Source organism: Nestor notabilis, unplaced genomic scaffold (assembly GCF_000696875.1).
Source record: "Nestor notabilis isolate BGI_N333 unplaced genomic scaffold, ASM69687v1 scaffold8372, whole genome shotgun sequence".
Classification (NCBI taxonomy): domain Eukaryota; kingdom Metazoa; phylum Chordata; class Aves; order Psittaciformes; family Psittacidae; genus Nestor; species Nestor notabilis.
In genome coordinates this window covers 175,662-197,160 of record NW_009918777.1, presented here as the reverse complement: position 1 = coordinate 197,160, position 21,499 = coordinate 175,662, and the positions used below count along the sequence as shown (strand labels likewise).

General features: G+C 39.1%; 1 pseudogene across 1 annotated transcript in view; it reads right to left on the bottom strand.

Annotated features, from left to right (window-relative positions):
- The window catches only part of LOC104402111, a 154,802-nt pseudogene that overhangs the window by 24,152 nt on the left and 109,151 nt on the right, over positions 1 to 21,499 (bottom strand). Inside the window, exon 9 of the transcript XR_719893.1 lies at positions 19,019 to 19,141. The product of XR_719893.1 is annotated as a kalirin-like (transcript). The remainder of the gene's footprint in view (positions 1 to 19,018; positions 19,142 to 21,499) is intronic.

Genomic DNA, 21,499 nt, shown 5'->3' with positions numbered 1-21,499 from the left:
ATTTTTTCCTGTTGTTGCATTAACCCCTGAGAGAACTGTCATGTGCAAATCCTTGAAATTCTCAGTGATCTGCTAACTGGCATTACATATTTCTGCACTATTTCAAGCACAAAACCAAATTCCATCTCAAATCTCTTAATAATCTTCCCATAATAATCTTCACATAATCACCTACTTCAATCATGAAATTTGCAAATATAAGAAAATGAAACTGCACCCTTCAGAATGGAAATGGCTATATATATGCTTTTGGAGTTCATTTTAGACAGAATCAGAAGCCTTTCATCTCTCTTCTATTTTTGCAAATAACAAGAAAACCCTCCCACAGTTATGAAAAGAGCTAGACTAACAAAACCTATACAACATCCCTGTCACAATTCAGAATTCAAGGTGATTGTTGTCTTATCCCATGGCAATATTTACTATCAGGATTCCCTGTACCTTTGGTTCATTATCTGTTAACCATTTGATATTCTGCAGCAAGTTAAAAAATGTGGTTTATGAAAAATCTGATGTGAAATGTGCTTGTTACATTTATCACACTTTCCTATGTATTTTGGATCAAAAAATGCCAAAACATCAGGATCCATTTCCATCTCTAAACCAGGTAGGAGATCTCAGCTGAGATTCCACTGTGTCTTCAGGTTAATACATATGAAGCCATCGCTGCATCGGAAATTCTCTATTCAAACACGGGTCTTTGAGCAAACTGCCTAAGAGATTTCCCTGAAGTCAGAACAAACATTACTTTGTCCATAATCTTTGTGCCAGAGAAATGTTTCATCAACTGTTCTCTCTAAATCTTTTTAATCCAGAGTAGGAGTTGCATGAATACTAAACATCAGCAAGCACTGGTGGAGTGCAGTTTGTGCTTGAACTCATCCGTTAGCACTGCAGTCAGTACAAACCAAAGGGTCCCAGTTCTCCTTTGCAAGTATTTGGCATTTTTTTCCCTAGTTAAAACCAAAATAATTAAATTAAATACACCAAATAATATATCAGTTAATTATTGGACTTATGCAAGCCAGAGGTAGCAGATCAGAAATATTTTGGCTTTGTTATTTATGATATGTATTGCAACCTAAAGAAGTCCAATATATTAGTCACTTCGTAACAAATTAAAAGGGAATGCAATAGACTATTCCAGTTTGAAAGGACCTACAACCATCGTGTAATCCAGCTGCCTGACCAATTCAGAGCTGACCAAAAGTTAAAGCATGTTTTTAAGGGTAATGTCCAAATGCCTCTTAAACACTGACAGGCTTGGGGCATCAACCACCTCTCTAGGAAGTCTGTTCCAGTGTTTGAGCATCCTCTCAATAAATAAACGTTTCCTAATGTCCAGTCTAAACCTCCCATGGCACAGCTTTAAACCATTCCCATGCATCCTATCAGTGGATACCAGGGATAAGAGAGCAGCACCTCCCAATCCATTTTCCCTCCTGAGGAAAATGTAGAGAGCAATGGGGTCACCCCTCAGCCTTCTTTTCTCCAAGCTAGACAAACTCAGTGTCATCAGCCACTCCTCAAGGACATGCCTTGAGCCCTTTCACCAGCTTTTTTGTCTTCCTATGAATGCATTCAAGAATCTTAACATAATTTTTAAACAAAAAAAAAACAAACCCAAACATATATATGCATTCCCCCCCCCCAAAAAAAAACACCAAAAAAACCATCCCAATTACATATTTGTGTTTTAGCAACTACACTTCTAGCTAGTTTGTTGCTGAATGTTTGTAGATAGATTACATTGAAAATAGCTGTGTCTAATGGTAGTCCAGAGCAGAATTCATTCCCTAAATCTGAGCATTTTTTTTTCCAGAAATATCTCCCCTTGAACAGAATTTGACAGCTGTTTATTATGAGAGATTTTCATTGTAACTAAGATTTCCAGTGTGTTCTGAACAATGCTGATTAGCCAGAAAAATGTTTAGTTGTGTACATCAGGAGAAACATGAGATAGTGGAACAGAGCAGGTGATCAGATACATTATCGCATTAAACACAAGCTACGTACCCTAAACACTGTAGTTCCTAAGTAGATGTTTATGAATGATGGAGAATGAGGCAGCACTCATCTGCCTTACTCTGTATTAATCAAGTTCTGGGGCTGTGAAAGGCAGTTCCGCACAAAAGTTCCTCACAGATTCAGAGAACTTTGTCACCTAGGTTTTACCATGCGAAAGTCACAGAAGAGATGGCATCTCCAGCGGCTAGTAAGTACTGACTGGAGAGAGAACTTAGATGACTAGCTTAGATCTGATCTTCTTGACAAAAGACTAGTCATGTGAATCCCATCTTATGCCTGCAGGCTGAAGCTTAGGAGACTTTCTCTGATGTGGTATCTCTTTTACATTCTTTAGAGTCATGACTCGACTCTTCAACACCAAAGATGAAATCTCGGTATTACTACTCCTGCTGTGGAAACAGAATGTCGAGACAAAGTTCAAAGCCTGCTCCATCTCTCACTGAAAACAGTAAAAAAGGATCTTACTGACTTCAGTGAGAACTGGGTCAGCCTCCTAGCCATTTACTCAAGATCTCAGAAGGAGACAAAAAATGGCAAAGGGCTAAAAATAGAACTCCGGAGGCCTTGTACCCTTGTTCTGTGCATAGACAGGGAGTAGCATTCCTCCCCACAAAAACTACAGCAAGATACACGTTTGCAAAATTATAATCATGGAGCCGATTCTGCATTTCTACTCAATCCTTATAAACAACTGTTACCCTTAATTCTTAAGCTCGGTTACAGCTATCAGATTCTTTGCTCAAGCCATTTCGTTAAAATTAGCTCCAGTTTTTTGTTTAGGTTAAGTGATCTCACAGTCAGGCTTTTGTGAAGAATTATATCTTTAGTAACTTGATATTCTAAAGCTAGAATGAGTGACCACAATGAAGCATTTCTATGATAAACAAATCTGGAGTTTAAGGAAGCATCCATCTTTGTCAACATTCTTCCTCCCTTAAGCAGGGCAAAGGCTAAGTACATATGATGATCTAATGTAAGATGTGATTTTATTCAGTTTGAATTTCACATAATCAAATCAAGACCTATATTCTTACTTGTGCTCTATTGCTCTAATTCAAAACAGACTTGTCAGGAATTACAGTTACAGAAGTTAAAGGCGGAACATCTCTCTAAGGTCACACAGCCACTCACTCTATCAGTACAGTATTGTTCCCTTCTGTACAATAGAATCAAAACTTCTTAAGACCTTTTAATATCCAGGTTAATGACATTTCCACCACCTTCTTCTGCAGACAGTTCTTCCCTTAAACATGGCAATTCACCTTAACTTTTTCTAGTCATAATCTTGCCCTAATTCTCCTTGTACTGTCCTTACTGAGGTTTGAGGTCTTCAAATACTACAGTCTGTTATAATTATCTCTTGATGAACACATAAGAACATGTCTACCTTTAAATGAATGAATTGCATCTGTTTAAGTAGTTTAACAAATGAGGGTCACAAGTTTGTGAGTACAAGTACATGTAAGTGTGTATCAAAGTTATCAGCCACTTGACGACTTCAACAAAATTACTACTATTACCTGAACTGCATCTATTTGCAAACACCGTTTAGGAACCAGAGTGCCTGGAATGTCACCTGTGCTTTAGCAGACAAGCACTGCATAGAAAAGCTTTATTCTATCTTCCGAAAAATTTACCTTTGCAGCTGGTACATGGGGTTGAAAGGTCCTTATGCCTCTCATCTCCTATTGTGAGGCCATGGCTCATTCTCAATGTTTTAAATTATTATTCTTCGGACGTCTTCTGACTGAATATCTGTATTTACTGATGCATTGTTACTTTCTTCACTGACATTTTTGACCTTACTGCAGCTTGTCAATACTTAAAGAGGGCTTATAAGAAAGATGGGACAGTAGGACCTGTAGTGATAGGACAAAGGGTAACAGTTTTAAACTAAAAAAGGGTAGATTCAGACTAGAGTTAAGGAAGAAATTCTTTACTGTGAGGGTGGTGAAACACTGGAACAGGTTGCCCAGAGAGGTGGCGGATGGCCCCTGGAAACATTCAAGGTCAGACTGGACAGGGCTCTGGGCAACCTGACCTACTTGAAGATGTTCTTGCTCACAAGCTTTAACAGTCCCTTCCAACCCAAACTATTCTACAATTTGAAGCTTAGCTCAGTTCAAAAAGTCACAGATTTGGGGAATGTGAAGTTGCTCCCATTTCAGATGTCCAAGAGGCCATATATGATACCCTGCTGATACTAATTACTACTTCACACCTCCAGTAATTCCATTTTTTCAGTGAAGTATATTAACATAAGGGATTTTTCAGCATGAATGAGAAATAAACAGATCCCAGGAATGACAAGGTGGATATGACACAGCATCCCCATGAACCATTGCCAAGAACCATATATTTTTCCATGTATCATTATCTTTTATTTATGATTTTCCCTGAGGGTTCACATACAAACTGAGGTGAATTTATTATCAAATTTAGAAGAGTGACGTTTACACATTACATCAAATGCTGAAACCCCAGATAAATTGTTTAAAAGCTACCTTAGACCTTCAAACTAATAAATAAGCAAGATTAGAATGAATAGCTAGAAATACATTAGCTAGAAGAATTCTTCTCTGTGCTATTTCATACTGAATGCTTACTTTAAGTTAAAAAAATGACACCCATGATATATTTTATCACAACAACTGTTCAGCTCAGTCAGGAGCACAATCGTATATCAGGTAGAGAATACTCATATAACTATAATCACGCTAATTAACTCCTGTGTGATCATAACCATTATTCATTGGAATGCCAGTAAAACATATAGTGAAATAATATTTTAAATGTCATCTAATACCACACATGACATCTAATACTAATAAGTATGCAAAGATACATAGGTGCATATATGCGTGCACATACCACATACACAAAAAGAACAAGCTATTTTAAAGTGTGGTCACTTTAACTATCACTGAATTGTTCTATGACTACTAAAGAGTACCATCTGTGTAAGGACTTCACTTTGAATGCTGCCAGAGCTATTTACTTCTTCTAAATTAGGATGCTCAATGCATGTTTGGCAAAGATCTAGATTTTGCAAAGCTCTGCTTATTTTTATTTATTTATTTATTTTTAAGTTGCAAGATTAATTTATTTTGGTTGCAAGGGGGAAGACAAGGGATTTTTTTCTTTTTCTAGGCAGGAAGACTACACCCATGACTGGTTTTACCTAGAGCCTGGCAAGCTTCCCCTTTCCTCCCTATTTTAATTAGTATATATGTTTAATTTCCTCTATGAAATAAACCATTAAAGACCTTCTTAATATGAGGTAAGTAAGTCCTACCCGTTTCAGGGAAGGAATCTGCACACTTCATGTTATAAGTAGGGTATATCATTGCAAGATTACATTGGAGTCTGACGCACACCCTTGAAGAAGCTGCAGTTTAAATTGCCAGAAATATCAGAACCTTTATATTTTGTGAGATGTGATTTAAGAAGTTTTGATCCAGAGCAGAGCTCCAAATAGGAACTCAAAGAACACACACTGGGCATAATAATGAAGTTTTAGTCACACAAAGTCCATCTTTGGCATCTTTCCTGGGACCAAGAAAGGTTGCCCAGGTAGGCTCATGAATTGGGTCTAATAAACAAACAACTGTGTTTACAAACTAAAGAAATCATCAGTGGGAAAAAAAAAAAGCATTGAAAAATCTTGGCAGTTTTAACTGAGGTAGACACATGGCCCTTCAAATCCAGGAGTTATATCTCACTTTGTCACCTTAAGGCACCCTAAATAAAAGCAGTATTTACTTGATATGTAGGCTCATTTTGTGCTTTTAGGTTTTTGGGTTTAACTGTCTCCGTACTGCTCTTCTGGGAGAAGCATGTCTAAACAGCACATTGAGATGAGATGATGAAATACTTGTCTTGCCGTTTCAATATTTTTCCATACTTGATGGATTGTACAAGGACCTACAAGAATTACAGAAGGTATGTCAAACAAATGATTATTGGCCAGATTTTATCGTAGTATTTGATCTTTGGTAATATCCATGAAAAGATTTTGAACCCTTTTTTTAGATCTTTGCACAGGAACAGGCATATGAAAGCAAGCAACAGCAAGGAGAACAGAACAATGAAGACAACAGACTGAGATGCCATTATACATTAGTTCTGGTAGCAAGCATGAAACCAAACTGGTTTTATGGCCAAAAAAACCTGATACTGGTTAGTGCTATACAGTAAGTGTACCAGAAAAACAGTATTATCACTGTGCAAAGATTTCATAGGTGGGTAATTAGCAGAATGTATGAATGAGAATTGCTCAAGCAACTGTAAGATAACTGAACCTTTAAAACTCAGAAAAGGTAAGGAAAGCATTTTCTTTTGTGGAAGTGACAAGGAAGCCCAAGACAGCAAACTGCCACGAATGAAATGCAGAATTTTGAAAGCTTCTCAAATGATAAATATCATTGACAAGCCCAGATAATTCACAGCAAAGCTTCATAACTTCTCTGTGATAGGTGGAAAAGGACAGGCGAGTGGAGAAACAAAGAAACAAAGAAACATGCTCCAAGGTGAGTGGCAATCTGGGAGGGCACAGTATTGTTTTCTATCCCAAAGGCTCAGCTCACATCTTTCCTGATACCTGCAGACATGAGTGTAATCATGACAGCTTTATCAAGTCTTGCTGGTGTCCTGAATTGAAATAACTTCAGGCATTCTTAGTTTAATATCATGCTCATAGTTCGGAGGTTTCAAAGACACAGTGATGAGAGTATTAAAAGACTTTGGACTGTCAACATCATTTGGAAAAGTTAGTACCAAATGCAACTGACAGTCCTGCTGCCTTGAAGAGGCAGAAATAAACCTAAGTGGATGTGGATTCTGTAAACTGCCTGACTTTGTTTCTAGTGTCTAGAAAGCAGCTTTAAATAAGACAGCAAAACATTTCCTCTCCCTTTTTCTCCAACAGTCACTACCCCGGCTCAGCTATGCCTTTATTTCCATTATCATAGAGACAGGTTATAGCACCTTCCCTGAAGCACGTTTTGAATCACATGGGACTGTTTATAGAATGAGATGTTTAACAGAAGCAAATTCAGCAAAACTTTGACCAAAGTTCTATGGAGCTTTCAGCTTAAGAATTCCTATATAGCCAAGTGTAACTCCTAGGCAGTCTGGAGCTTAACACAGTACTGTAGATGTATACATCCCATAACAATTCCAGTTTCTTTCTGTCTGGTAACATGTGACAAGAATGCAACACAGGCTGCTGCAAAGTGGTATGTCTACCATGAATGCATCATAGGACCTCAAGATTTGCAGTGAACTGTATTTTGCTGTAAGTTAATGGCCACTTCCGACAAGCAAACTGATGTTTGACAGAAAAAATACAGAGGAAGACATGTCACAGGCTTTTAGCAGAGTCAGTGCACTGCTACTATCTCAGGAAGAATGCAGACAGTTAATGACATTTTTGTTGCTGCTCCTTTGAAACAAAGATCACCTCCCTGACACACTGCTTCGCATGAGCTCCCATGCACTGACCCAAGTGTGAAGTGGTGCAGGAGATACTCTCAGTGAGGGCATTGTGTCTTGCAGTGCAGTTGAGCTGGAACCATGTTCTAGCACTGCCTATATTCCCTCTAGATGTGATGGAAGCAGAGAGTCCCTTGGTGTTCTCCTGGATCCCTTCTACTTGCCCAAGTAAGTTTAACTTGCAGCAAAGAATCACTGAAAAATTGTCTTTTCATCGAAAGCAAACCTTACACTTCAATACACTGCCTGCCAGGGACAAAACACGTGATAAGAAAAAAACCTACCTACATCTCTGTTTTACTGACAATATGGATATTTCCATTCGGCAGAAGGAGGCTTCTCAATATACGCTGTGACCAAAAATGATCACCTGCCCACCAGTCAGGTAACTCTGTCCCCATCCGCCTCCCCTGTGGACCTCAGATAATTTGGTGGCAAATGGTTCCCTGCTCTCAACAAGATGAAAGCAGCCTCCCCAGCTTCAGTTAAACTTGCAGTAACTTTTTACTTCATCTCCTTGTTCCTGCTTAGCATCCTTAGGAGCAGATCAACTCCAAAGATGGTCCCTTTGGATTTAGAATCTCTTCACTGTCAACATCAATTCAGCTCTCTGCCATGCATTACACACTAGAATTTGTTTCAAATGAGTAGAAACCATTCTCTGAGTCTTATTAGATTTATAAACCAATTTTTCACCACTGTTATTTCCCTGACATGTGAACTGTCTGTATGGCTTACCCATCGAATTAATTCTTCCTAAGTGCCACCAAAGCAAAATGTATTAAGGGCTTTGTCTTCCCTAAAACTTAAAAATATTAAGAACTTCTGTAAGAGCTAGTGAGAAGTACTGCATATTTATAATGAAGGAAAATAAAAGGGGTTTTTGCTACCCTGGAGGTAATAAACGATTTTATTTATTTATTCATTTAACACCAGATGTATTCAAAATCTTTAGAAAAGTTCCAGACAGGAACTAACATTTTGCATGTTGGTCAGCAAGCATTCATAGGGGGCTCATTTTAAAAATGTGTTTTGCTGTGTGAAATTCAATTCAGGTTATGCATAATCACAACAAAGATTTGGAAAGATAACAGGGTTTTGTTTTGTTTTTATTATTTCTGCCTTTTCTTAGGCAGCCACACATGATTCGAGATAAATGTTAATAATGACTTACATGAGAGATCTGGTACAGAACAGTATTCCCACAGAAATCTCCATGCTATATAATGTATCGATTTTTGGCATGTGGTAGAACTCCAAGAATATTGCAGGCATATTAGATACTGCCTCTCTAGTCAACATCTGCCAAATTTCTTACTATAAAAAAAAATCCTGACATCTTTCTAGTGTATTCTTCAATGATGCCAAATCCTTTCCTTTCCCTTTCCGATCCTTCTCCCTCCAAAAATCCCAAATCAGGCCCCCAAAGGATAAGACTGAACATAATAAGAGATAAAAGCAAAGATCAGAGAAATTCTGAGTTTTCTTTTGATCTCTCTCTCTGCCTGCCACCCCAGAGCCCCAGTTTTGTGCCAAACCTCAAGCAGTAGGATCTGGGCATTTGCCCCCACCTCTGGAGGCATGCCCAGCAGATCCAGGCAGCAATTCCCACTCCCCTCATCATTCTCATTCCAAAATAATCTCCTTATTTTGTGTCCCTATTTTAGCACACAAAGAGGATTCTGCTCTATACTCTGAAGTATTTTCTTTTTTTTTTCCCTGTCCCACATTTACATGTGCCTATACTGAAAACTAAATTTACAATAGTTAAATGCCCTAGTGACCCAATTACCAATCCCAAGGGGGAGCACACACACTGGTGAGCCAACTGATATTTCAGCATGGCTGCACAGCTCTTGCTGTGCTGTGAGGTTGCTTCTCTCCCATTTGGTTTTCAATGCACGACAGAGGAGTGAGGCAGGAATGGAGCCTATCACTTGTTGTGCACTGAGGAACTATGCTTTGGCACAGATAAAACTATGAATCCTATGGTAAAGGGTCTTGAACTTCTGTGGTGGGAGCAAACACCTACCCTGGATTTTAAAAAGGATTCAATCAGGTCCATTTAAAGCCTAAAACAAACCCTAGAATACAACAAAAAGTAACAGTGAAATCATTGTAGACCTCCCTCTCTCTCAGCCGTGGACTACTCCAGGTTTTGAGTCCTTCCTGCACTCAACTTTGATGTGTAGGTATTGACAAATCCAAGTTCTGGTTGTCAATATAAATCCTGGCCAAAGACAAAACAACCAGGCGCCACCCATCAGCCATCTCTCATCTCTGTGCAGAAACACACTACATTTCAGTGAACACTCCATGCATGCATTTGCTTCAGTTCTCAGGTTGACACATTTAACATGAAGGCTGCACTTCCCATTTCCCAGTATTAATGAGTCACAAACATTATTTTATACTGTGCACTTTTGCTTTGAGTCCTAATATTACTCCGGGGGAGGCAAAAGCAGGCTCTGCTCTCTGCTGAATAGCTGTGGATCTCACTAATGTCATGAAGGAGTTACCTACACTGCACAGAAAAAACAACCTTTATGCACTGAACACCACAGTCTAATAACAATGAGGGCTGCGTGTTAAAAGGACACAGTGTCACACCGTTTTGGAGCACATATTGGTTTCTGTTGTATTAGCTACATACTAATACAGACAATCATGCTAGACAAACACATGAGCACATACTCACTGACAGTTCAGAAACACCTTCTGTCTTGCTTCCTGACTTCTTGCAAATTCTTCAATTACTTTCTCCCCACAAAAGCTTCTTTTTAAGTGTACTAACATGAGAAGGCTGATTCTGCCTGCTTTTCTCATGTCAATCTTAGAATTTCTCTCCCTAGCTCAGAAAAGCAGAGGAACCTGCACTTTTGCGTGTGGTAGTGCTCTGAAGCAGACACTAAACAAAGATGTCTAAATGCCTTGAAACATATGCCATTTCCATTGTGACACAAACCAGTGCTTTCTTGGGGCTTGGTTATACAAAACCAGACCTCACAGAGCACAGTTATGGAGGGCAATATTAATGGCTGGATTACACGCACTGAATCAACAAGTCAATTGTTTATATACTCATTAGCATTTTTGTTCCTGTTCTCACACATTTAATTCCAAAAGACATCTATAAATCCACTGATGTTGCCCTATTTCTATACAGGCGAAACTGAGATCTGAATTATATCCCAGGGAAATAAATTTTAAAAATAGGTTTATATGCAATAAAACATTGGTTGAATACTTTCTATTTATATATAATCAGTATAAAACATTTGCAATAATCTCATAATGCAAGTGTAGTTTTTAGACAACTGCCTGATGTGGAAATAAAGAGAACATCCTGGACAATGGTGGTCCTGTAACAGGAAAAAAAAGAGAGGGACAACCAGACTTCCAAGCAGCTTCGCTGCAGTGTAAATAGAGCCCTTGAACTGGATTCTCCACTCCTTAGAACAAGTTAATTATAAGTAATCTCTCCAAAGCTGAAAGCGTGATTTTGTTCTAAATCTTGTGCAGTGGAGCAATCAATTGGACCCAGTTAGTCTATTCCCAGAACAATGATAATGTATACGTAAAACCTGTCCTTGAAAATCATTTTGCTGTTACTGAATACAATTCTCTTTCATATTGGCTTAATCTACATGAAATTTCCTTTACCAAATGTCTGCAAAACAGTATATTTGTGATTTGCAGCAATTCCATAGTACACTGACTGTGGCTGTTAGACCATTCTACTAAAGACACCACTGACTGCCCCAGAGAAAGCAGCACAGCCATGTGAAGCTCCTTCTACTGCCCTATGACAAAATCAGAAAGTAAAAACACTGATCAGATTCACAGTGTCACTTTTCTCCCTGCTGAGCCTGCCTGCTATCAATAAGTACAAGAAATTGAAGAGTACTAGTCGACCATCATTACAAATGAGATTTGGACATTGCTGCAATTAATCTTCCTGAATCAATAGGTACAGTTTGATAAACCACTGACCTGCCAATGAGAAGAGCATAAAGAAAAATGATCAGAAGGGATCAAAATCCTTTATACGACAATGTTTTTTACCAACAAACACAGGTCAGTCAAAACAGCAGTGGTTCATCTAAGTGAGTATATTTCACAGAAATCATCATTGGCAAATGTCTTCTGTTTCAACTACATGTTTATTCAGTTGAGACATCAGTAGCATACTGATATATTCCGTATGCATGTTATATAATGCTTCAGTGTTATAATTTTCCAGTGTTCTCTTTAAGAAATTTATGGGCTTGAAAAAATACCTCAAATTACAGGATTATTATTGTTTAGGAAATTTGGGCTGGGTTTTTTTGATTCAAAAAGAAATCAATTAAAAAATGCAGAATTCCCCACACCATAGAAATTCCATTGTACAGAACCTCTAGAATTAAAAATATGTATTTCTTAAATAGCTTCATTGTCTCCCAGTCTGCCATGGAAACAGCATTATGCATTTATAGGCAAATTAAAGGAACATATTTTAAAGACTCAAAAATAACCTACCCAAATAAAACCAGTGATAGGAAGCTAACTCCTGGCAATTGTCAAAAATGTATCGTGTTGCCAAGCCTTGAGATTTTATAGGGAGCATTTAGACTGTGAATCATGCTGCAGGCGGCTTAATGAAAAGATCCAGCTGTCATGTGATTTTGGAAGAGATGAAACAGGAAAGAAAATCACCTCTAGCTTGAGAAGAAATGCAAACTCAGAAACATGGTGTAATAGGCAAATCTCTTCACATGATTGCCAAGAAGACTTGTGTGCCATTATAGGGCCTCTCTAAAAATAGGTTCCCCATTACTGCTAGATCATGGAGTACCAACAGCCACCAACCGAATTACATTGCTTCCAGAAGATTAGCCAAGATGGTCTTTTTGCAGCCCCTGATAATAAAGTCTCCATGGGCATGTCCAGATCACGCAATGGAGCACAGTACTGATACCCACAGTGTACTCAGAGTATCACACTCCAGCAGGTAAAACATGTCTTACATGACCTACATCTGACTTAGGTCTGGCAGCTGATTCCCCATAGCATTACATCTAACACTGCTATACTGCGCAGCCCTTCCCAGACTTTCTGGGTCCTGGCTTAGGCTGTGCATAACAATTTCAGTATCTCTGCATTTGCAATGCAGGTTGTCCTGAATCATCCAGAAGCTGCTAGACTTCATGGACAAAGTTATACTACTGCTTCCATGATAAACTATCTGGCTCTTCAGCTATGCTGTCAGAAGTTTTTAGATCCAGAAGTCCCAAGATAACCTTCACAGACAACCCATATATGGGCAGTTTCATTTTTCTCTGCTGCCTGTGATTTCCAGATGCGGTCTGCTGCCAGGCAGGAGAAGAAACCAAGAGTTCTGGAGCCCAGAGCTCCTGCACCACAGTACAAAAGCCTGTGTAATCTGCTGCCAGTAGGCACTTTTTCCACTTTGTGTAGAAGCGAATAAATTTACATAAACGAAGTGAACAGGAAACTGCAGATTATAGCTTCAGAACTTGCTAATGACCATCCTAAGGATGATGAAGATAAGAGTAGGACTGATATTTTTGTTGCCTGTCTCATGTTTTTTGTTATTCTAAAAAATACTTGGCATTATTGAAACCACAGTTGATATTGCCAGCTAATATTCGAGCACAGTACTTACCAGGTTTAATTATCTGCTTTCTCCCTATTTTGGCCGAGTATTTCATCTTACGTAGAATTTTAGTCACCCAACTCAAAACGGAAATCCAGTGAGCTATTCCTTTCAACAACCAGGTAGGTCACAACATTTTAGAAAGTACTAATAATCAAAAATAAAAAAATCACGCTGGGACAATGCTCCCTAAGTGCTCATTATCAACACTGGTTCCTAATTTAAGCCGAGCTGTTTTACATCACTACTGAACTTCATGCCAAACTCTAAAACAATGACATCCCACAGAGCAGGAATTTGTATGGGAAAGCACTAAGTTTTTATCCTGAAGGCCAAACAAGTAGCTGTTTGCAATTCAGCTTTGGCCTGACTATTCCATTACCTCACTTAGTTTTAGAGAAGTTCAAGTGAAACTATGTGGGACTGAGAGATCACAAAATACCATCTTCACCTGCAGGACTCCATTACTTAGTCCACTGAGTATTTCACATGACAAATAATGTAATAATATTTTTTCAACATATTTACATTCAAAGTTTTTTATCTCCAAATAGGAGTTTTTTTGAAAACTCTGAACTGACAGCATTTTAGGAACAGTTGAATGGAGGAACAGAATACACTACACAGGAACACTGGAACACAGATTGCTACTCAGATGAAGAGTATTGCCTGTTCTTTGATTTCTAGATGGTGATACAGGCTCTTGGCTTTCAAGGTCTCCTCTGAAAGCCTTCCCTTCCAGAAAATAAATTTATTTCACTGAGAAGAATAAAAGGAAGAGCTGAACCTTAAAAGAACTATATAGGTACACATTAGGTTGACTTTAATGGTTCAAAGCCAGTGTTCAGGTGTTTAATCATCATCTTCCAAAAGTTGCCTTGGATGAAAGCAAACATAGATACCCAAAAATAGGAAAACTGAATAGCTTCCCACATGGCTTACTGTAAAACTCAGCATTTTTATTTGCATTTTGTCTGGCAGTCCATCTTTGTAATAATTCAAGAATAGTCTACTACACTGCATGTGTACCTTGGCAAAATGGATCCTGTAAAGGTTTCAAAGTCAGGAATACAGGATCTAGCCACATACCCTAAATCCAAACTTGTAGTTACCAGTCTGAAAAGAGCTGCTGCACTGGGAATACAGACAGGCCCTGTGAACTTCAATGGCCACAGCTCAGCCTCCGGTCAACTTTCTTATTGCATTGATAACGAGGGACAACTCCACACATTTTGCATCAAGGCTGTTCAGAATGCATGCTTTGTTGCATGCTTGAATTGTGATATTTCACCTTGAAAACATCAGTGCTTTCGGATTACTGCGGAAAACATACCATCTACTGCATGCAAACACACACACAGTTACTAAATACAAAACTCAGTTGTAGCTTCAAGTATATTGTGTTGTGGCCCAAGAGCCTTGAAAGCAGCTCCACGGATCCAAGAGCAGCTTATCCCATAAATACAGATGACAAGCCCCACCTTGCACTAAAGCATGGACCGCCCAGCTTTGTGTATAAAAACAAAATAAAAATAGGAGGGTTGTTTTTCTGGGTGACCTTGAACAACGTGGGTTTTGGCAGGGGTAGGAGATCACCACGGGGACAGTGCGTGCAACAGCTTCCACTTCTGTTTCATTTCACTTCTAGGCACTGGTTAGTTTGGATTAAAACCATCAGCTCTGTCGACCTTTAGCAGAGCTGGGGGCTTGTACAGCGCGTTGCGAGTGCCATCTGCAGGTGGAAACACGTACTGATGAGTATGTCAAAAATCCGGGTGAGCCCACGCGCCGGGAAACCTTAGCAGCACATCTGATGGAAAAACTCATAAATGCAGAAAGACTACAGAAATGCTTCTTTCAGATCATTCAAGCACAAACCCACTAAGTCCTGCACCAGCAGAGTGCAAGGGATGAGCAGAGCAGTTTTCTCAGTATCTTTCCTAATTCTGCACCAGCACAAATGCAGTGATACTCGTTCTAAGCAGAGGAGGATGTCGAGGCGGCCACCTTAACCTCCGATTGCTGGGAATAACAGAAGGGAGGAGAATAGTCTAAGGCCTCTCTCTTCATATACAGAGAATAGGAGAAGGATTTCCAACACATGCCACTCAACTCGATAGTGCTGAAGCATTGGGAGACTTTTCCAATTGACAGGAACACTGGTTTCCAGGATAAAAGCCCTTTCTGTGGAAAAATTGAAATTATCTTTGGACTTACAAGCTGTCTGAACTATGGTTATCCGATTTGCACAAAATAATTCCAGCCACACAAAGAGGCTGTCATTGCAGGAATGTTGCAGCTACATGAAGAGTGGTATTTCTTTGGTGATATCTTGATAATGCCTGACTGCTAATTTTCACTGTGTGGTAGGCACCGGGCCTAAGGCTGGCATTTTCAGGGTGCCAGCCTGTGAACAGCATCAGCACTGGCTGAGAAACATCTTCAGGTATGTACAAGATAACAACCTCCCTCCCAGGAGCTCAGGCCAAGAAGCCTCCAAATCCAAATTCAAGCATTTGCCATCTGTGCATTCCATATAGAATAAATAGAAAAATTGCCAGAGCATTGTCTAAGCAGCAGTTATGAGAGAAAGGGACCCCAAATTATATTTCCTATTGCCCACAATGCAGCACTCTAGAAATCACTGACATTTTCCAAGCACAGCTGTATGCAGGAATATGATCTATTTTACCCATGACTGATTGAATCATTACATGTAGGTTTATAAATCTGTGGAGTTTCTAATCAGACATAGAGGGAGCATGTTCAGCCTCTCAATCTAGTGCCTTGGCAGGTCAGTCAATCAGAGCATTTCTCAGCACAGCAATCCCAGATACACTACTATGCTTTACATGCAGTTAGGCAGCATTCAAAAACATGACCGTTTTACCCAAGGTTGAAAATACCAAGAAAAGTCATGAAAATTGTTCCTAGTCTGACCTTTGCAAATGCCTTCCTGAAACAGCAGGAGATAAAAACAAATATATCAGAGCCAAAGGAAAGTAGATTTTAGAGATTAAATTTATATTGTATGGCAGGCTAAGCGTTTTATTGGGTTTTATTCAGAGAACTGCCAATAGCAAATACTATCGCTTGTACTGTCAATCTCACCAGTTATATCAGTACTACACTTTTTATTTTACTTTTTAAGAAAAACAAACACAACTCTATTGTTAATGCCAGTAATTAACATCCTGATGAGGGGAATGGGCAAACTTACTAGTTTGTTTCAGGATCTTAGCACACGTGCTTTATTATATGACTATATTGGGAATAAGCAATGCTAGTTACCCACCCTAGCCATGGCAAAGATATTCAGTAAGTGAAGAAAAATGCCTCTAAAGAGTTAAGCATCAAGAAGGGAGTTAAGAAGAATAAAAACTGGTCATAATTAGAGCAGGGAGATTTATTCCCCAACCACATGATCGACCTCACTAGGAGCTTCTGCAGGAGAACACCAGGTGTGATAAATTTACGGCCTCCCCTTCTACCCTTGCCATTACTCTTTCCAAAGCAGAGTATTATATTCTTAAGTCCTTGACCTCAGATAAAGCCTGAGCTTCCTTTCACTTCCCCTCAGTGCATGTCCCCATGTCCATTTGCCAGCACCACATTCCAGTGTCACACTGCAGACAGGCCTCATAAATTAGCAGTGATATTCTGGTGTAAATGCACCAGAGGAAACTATTCCTGTCAAAGCCAGGGGAAAGTAACCAAGTTCGAATTGTGTTAGTGATTACTAATTAGGAGTCATCATAAACTTCATACTCAGAATCACTGATCGTGACTATTCACAGTTGCCCAGGCAGAGCACTGAGACACTTATTGATGCCATAAGATGTAAAAGAATGTGATTCAGAGAAATGTAAGAGATTCTGCATCCATGCAAACTATACTCTTCCGTTTCCTTCTCATCCTCCTCCCACTCACTCACCTTCATTAGAACACGCCATTATCCAGTGAACAATCCTTGCTCTGAATTTGACCTTGTGAAATGAAATGTGTCTGAAGTTATACACAGACAGACATGCTGAAATAGTACAGAAGGAGGACTAACAAAGGGGTCTGAAAAGCCTTAAGTGAAATAATTCTCTTCTGACTTAATCTAGTACCTATGCATACAATCTGCAGATTTGTAAGGTTCCTAAACCCCGGTGAAGGGATCTATCTCCAAATTGCATCATGTAACGGAGCAAGCCTAAGTGAGCTATTGTTTCCACGTGCAGACAATCACACAGCTTGCACCCATCTCTATTGTCAAGATCATGTTATTTTTCTGTTTTCTCACCTGTTCTTAATTTGTTTCCTACATCTTTAGTGAAGTACTACTCAAAGAGGAGGTAAAAAAGAAAAATAAAAAGCGAACTGTGATCCAAAATGCTAGATGTAAGAGGAGTTATGAAGGTAATGTATCATAGAGAAGGGAGATTTATAAAATATTAATGCCACAAAGGACATTAAATCACTTAGTTTCAGCTCCTGTATATTACATGGTTTTCAATTTCATTCTCTACCCCAGTATTGCATCCAATAACAGCTGACTCAAGCACATCTTCTGGAAAGGCACCTGATGTTGATTTCAGCATGAATCCTCACACTAACTTGTGCTTTTGGATAAGGCCTTGTAGAACTGTGGTTTGCAACCTTCAGCATAAGGTCTATTTTAATAAATTTGCAACAGGTAATTCTAAAAATTCAAGCCTATTACCAGAAGGCTCAAATCCACAGGAGATCCCAGGAAATTTTACAGACTCATCAATCTAGAACTGCTGCTTTCAGGCTCTGTGATTTGTCAATGGTATGCAAAGACATCTTGTCACAGTTGAAAGGTAACACTGAAGTTCACTAGCAAGCCAAGCAATAGAATATTCCATCAAGAGCTGAACATCTAATTAAAAGGATGTTGGACAACTGAATGGATCCAAACAAGCAGGTAACAGAAGTTATTTAAGGGATTGAGAACATGCCAGCAGAATTAAATACATTTAACATGTTTAAGAGGCACATAGAAGAAGACACGCTAACATTCTACAGATTGTTCAGGGTTGTTAATTAATCTCTTTTCCTGGAATTTATCTGCTTAAGAGAGATAAATAAGACTAAAGGGACATAAACAGTGTGGGGGCTGGGGGAGGGCGATTAAGAGAAATATAAATCGAATATGATGGAGAGGAAAAAAAATATCTAACCAGTAGCTGCCATCAAGCAATAAAATAGTTTCCCTGAGGGCAAAGTGAAAGAGTTATGCCCCTGTTTCTGGAAACATCTTCAACTAAACCAGGCCAGCACATGTGAAGGGTATTACAGAAAAACAATACTAAAGTCTAAAATCAAAAAATTATTGCCCCCCCATTCCAAAACAAACAAAAACTCCTTCCACAACATACACTGTTAAAGAGTGGAAGAGTAGTTGCCCTTACTGTAAGCATGCTCTAGTGTTTTCCCTACTGCTTTACTAGCTGCTGCTTTCCACCACATTCTTAAGGTCCTCAGTTTCCACTCTAGGAGTTAAAACTGATTTTTTCTATCATCCTTGCTCATAACCATCCTCCTCTATTTCCCAACGTTTTGCATTACTGTCCTGTAAACTGCTTGCAATTTTTCATAGGCTTTGAGACGTCCCATCAACTCAATCTGGTGATTTTCTGGTTGTAAGTCCTGCTGCTACCATGTCTTGCAGTGTGCATGCCGACTTTCGAACCTGGGAGACAGTTCCAAATATATGAAGAGACCCAGTGACCCAGTGTGACCCAGAAGAACAGTAGTTTTTTCTCAATATACAAGAGGAGAAACAAAAAATCAAGACAGAAAACAGAAGTCTCTGATTCAGGCTCTTACCTGTGCCACCTCTTCAAAATCATCATGTCTTTTCTGCAGTGCACGTGCTCTGTGAAGAGACTTCCCCACTCCTGTGTGTTTACTCAGAAAGGCTTCTCCATGATTTTCAATCCAGTCCAGTACCTGCCAGAAAAGAAGAACATCCAGTTACCTCTACTGTGGCGCAGAGAAATTCTCAGGGTGAGGATAAAACAGCTGCAGAGGTATTGCTTTGTGCTTGCTATAGCTAAACATACGCACATCTGTCAAAGTCGATTCCACCTAGATAGAAGATAAATGTTACTGGTAAATTAGAATTATTGGATTTTTACTATTCAATTTATTTTGAAATGTAGCTTAGTTATTTGAGTCTGGCAGATAGCAAACATTTACTTTTACTTAAAGAATTTTGAGGAACAGGAATCAGAAATCTGGTATCTTTTACAGCAAGTACCCTCCCCTCTTGAGAGCTCCTTGTGTAAACCGGAAACAGGAAAACTGATTTTGCATGAACAGCAGATCTTAAAGGGAAGCATCTTAAATGAGTCCAAAAGCATGATGAAGGATCAATTAAAATTTATTTTGATGTGGAGAGAAAGCATTATCAGAGTACCTAGAATTAAAACATTAAGAATCCTTCGCTGCAGGCTGTAAAATGTTGACAGCGTGCACCCTCCAAGTCTTCAGGGTTTTCAGTTCCAAAGGTAACTGATCGTTATGGAAGAGTAAAGTGACAAGTCTGATATTTTGAGAGTTAAAAAGGATTTTCTTTTAAAAATAAATAAACTGTATGAGCTCCATCCACTTGGAGCTGCTCACAATAACACTGGCATTGAAATTTTGTTCTGTTTGAGGTCTACTATAAGCTGAAGAAAAAAAATTAACTTGACAATACGAGGATGGGATCTCCAACCTTGCTACAACGCTTTCCCAATACACAGAGGCTAAGAGAATAAACAGTACTAGATCAATACTGGTATTTGTGTAAGTAGCTAGGGCTCCACTCAGCAAGGAGCCCCATGCTCACAGGGAGTTGTTGATCCTTGCTGCTACTGATGTTTGTGGACTAGCAAACAACAGCTGGTACTTCTGTCAACTGAAGGCAGAAGACACCACAAAAGTCCCCAGGACTGCAATACTACCAGAGCGCTGCACCTGCAAGCAGCCTCAGAGCTGCATCCTTTCTTTGTGCAGTGCTGAGGTGCAAGCAGCAAGCATGGGCCCCAGTGATGCTGGGCAGGGGCTGCAGGACACCTTGGCCTGAGAAGGACTTTGGTACCAGGGCACAGAACCAAGGCATGAGACAGCTGTTGTGCAAGAAGCCACTTGTCTTGTGTGCGACTGATAAATAAGCAGATATTACTGACTAAGCCCAGAAATCTAAGGCTGGAAAAATGGAAGATGTGATTTTATTTTTTTTTTTTTCCCTAGGCAAGTAAGGCTATTTCATGGCTTGGTTGCACAGAATCTAAACCACCTGGTCTTTGAGTCTTTTGTGTACTACAGATCCCAAGCATATTTTTGTAAGAAGCTCTAAGTACAAACAAAGCTTTCTACACATAGACTAATTTCCCAATCCTATTACTTTTCCAGAAAAAAATCATTTTTAAAGTAATATTTTGTGCTTACAAGGTAGTTTTCATCCACAGAGTACAAATAATCTCACAAAATAGGGTATCGACACACACTATGTCCTGCGGGGCTCACGCATATTTGGCACAAGTGTCACTGTGGGGATGAAGCAGCAGGATCAGGTTTGTTGGTGGTTCAGTCATCACTTCCTGTTTCCCTTTCTCTAATTAGTTCGTCTCCCATTTGCTTTGGTAATAGACTGCCTTCTAGAATTTGTGCCATTAACAGTGTAAATAATTCCATTAACAGTCTCTTTACTCTTGCCAGGAGTTTTCAACTTATCTATTAAAAATGGAACCAGATCAAAATTCAATTTTGAAAACATCTCATCGGATGAGGCCTCATTTTTTATGTATTTTTTTTTTAATGGCAAATGGCTTTAATTTGAGCAGTCTTTCATATGAAGTTAGTATGCAATATGTACTTTCTGTTTATTAATATTTGATAGCCATTAACTATAATGCTACAGCAAAATATTCTAATAACTTTTTAATGCTTATAGCATTAAAGTAGTAATCACATAAAAATAAAATTTTTATCCCAACCAGTGTTATATTGGGCTGCTTTAGTCACTGTTAGATGAATGATGACAGAGATTGCCTCTTTTATTTTAGAAACCCTAACACACACAAAAAACCCCACCAGAGTTAGAATATTAATCCATAGGGAATAAACCTTTGCTCCAGAACTCATCCAGGAGCTGGCAACTCTTGCAGCTAAGTCCCACTTTTCATTCAGGCAGTTATTCCACAGTGCCTGACACAGAAAGGCACCATGTGGTGATTCATCAAATCCTTCCTATAACATGAAAGCTTCCCTCTGAAGTAATCTATGCAAGTATTGATTAGGTTACCATATCCTTTCATTTAT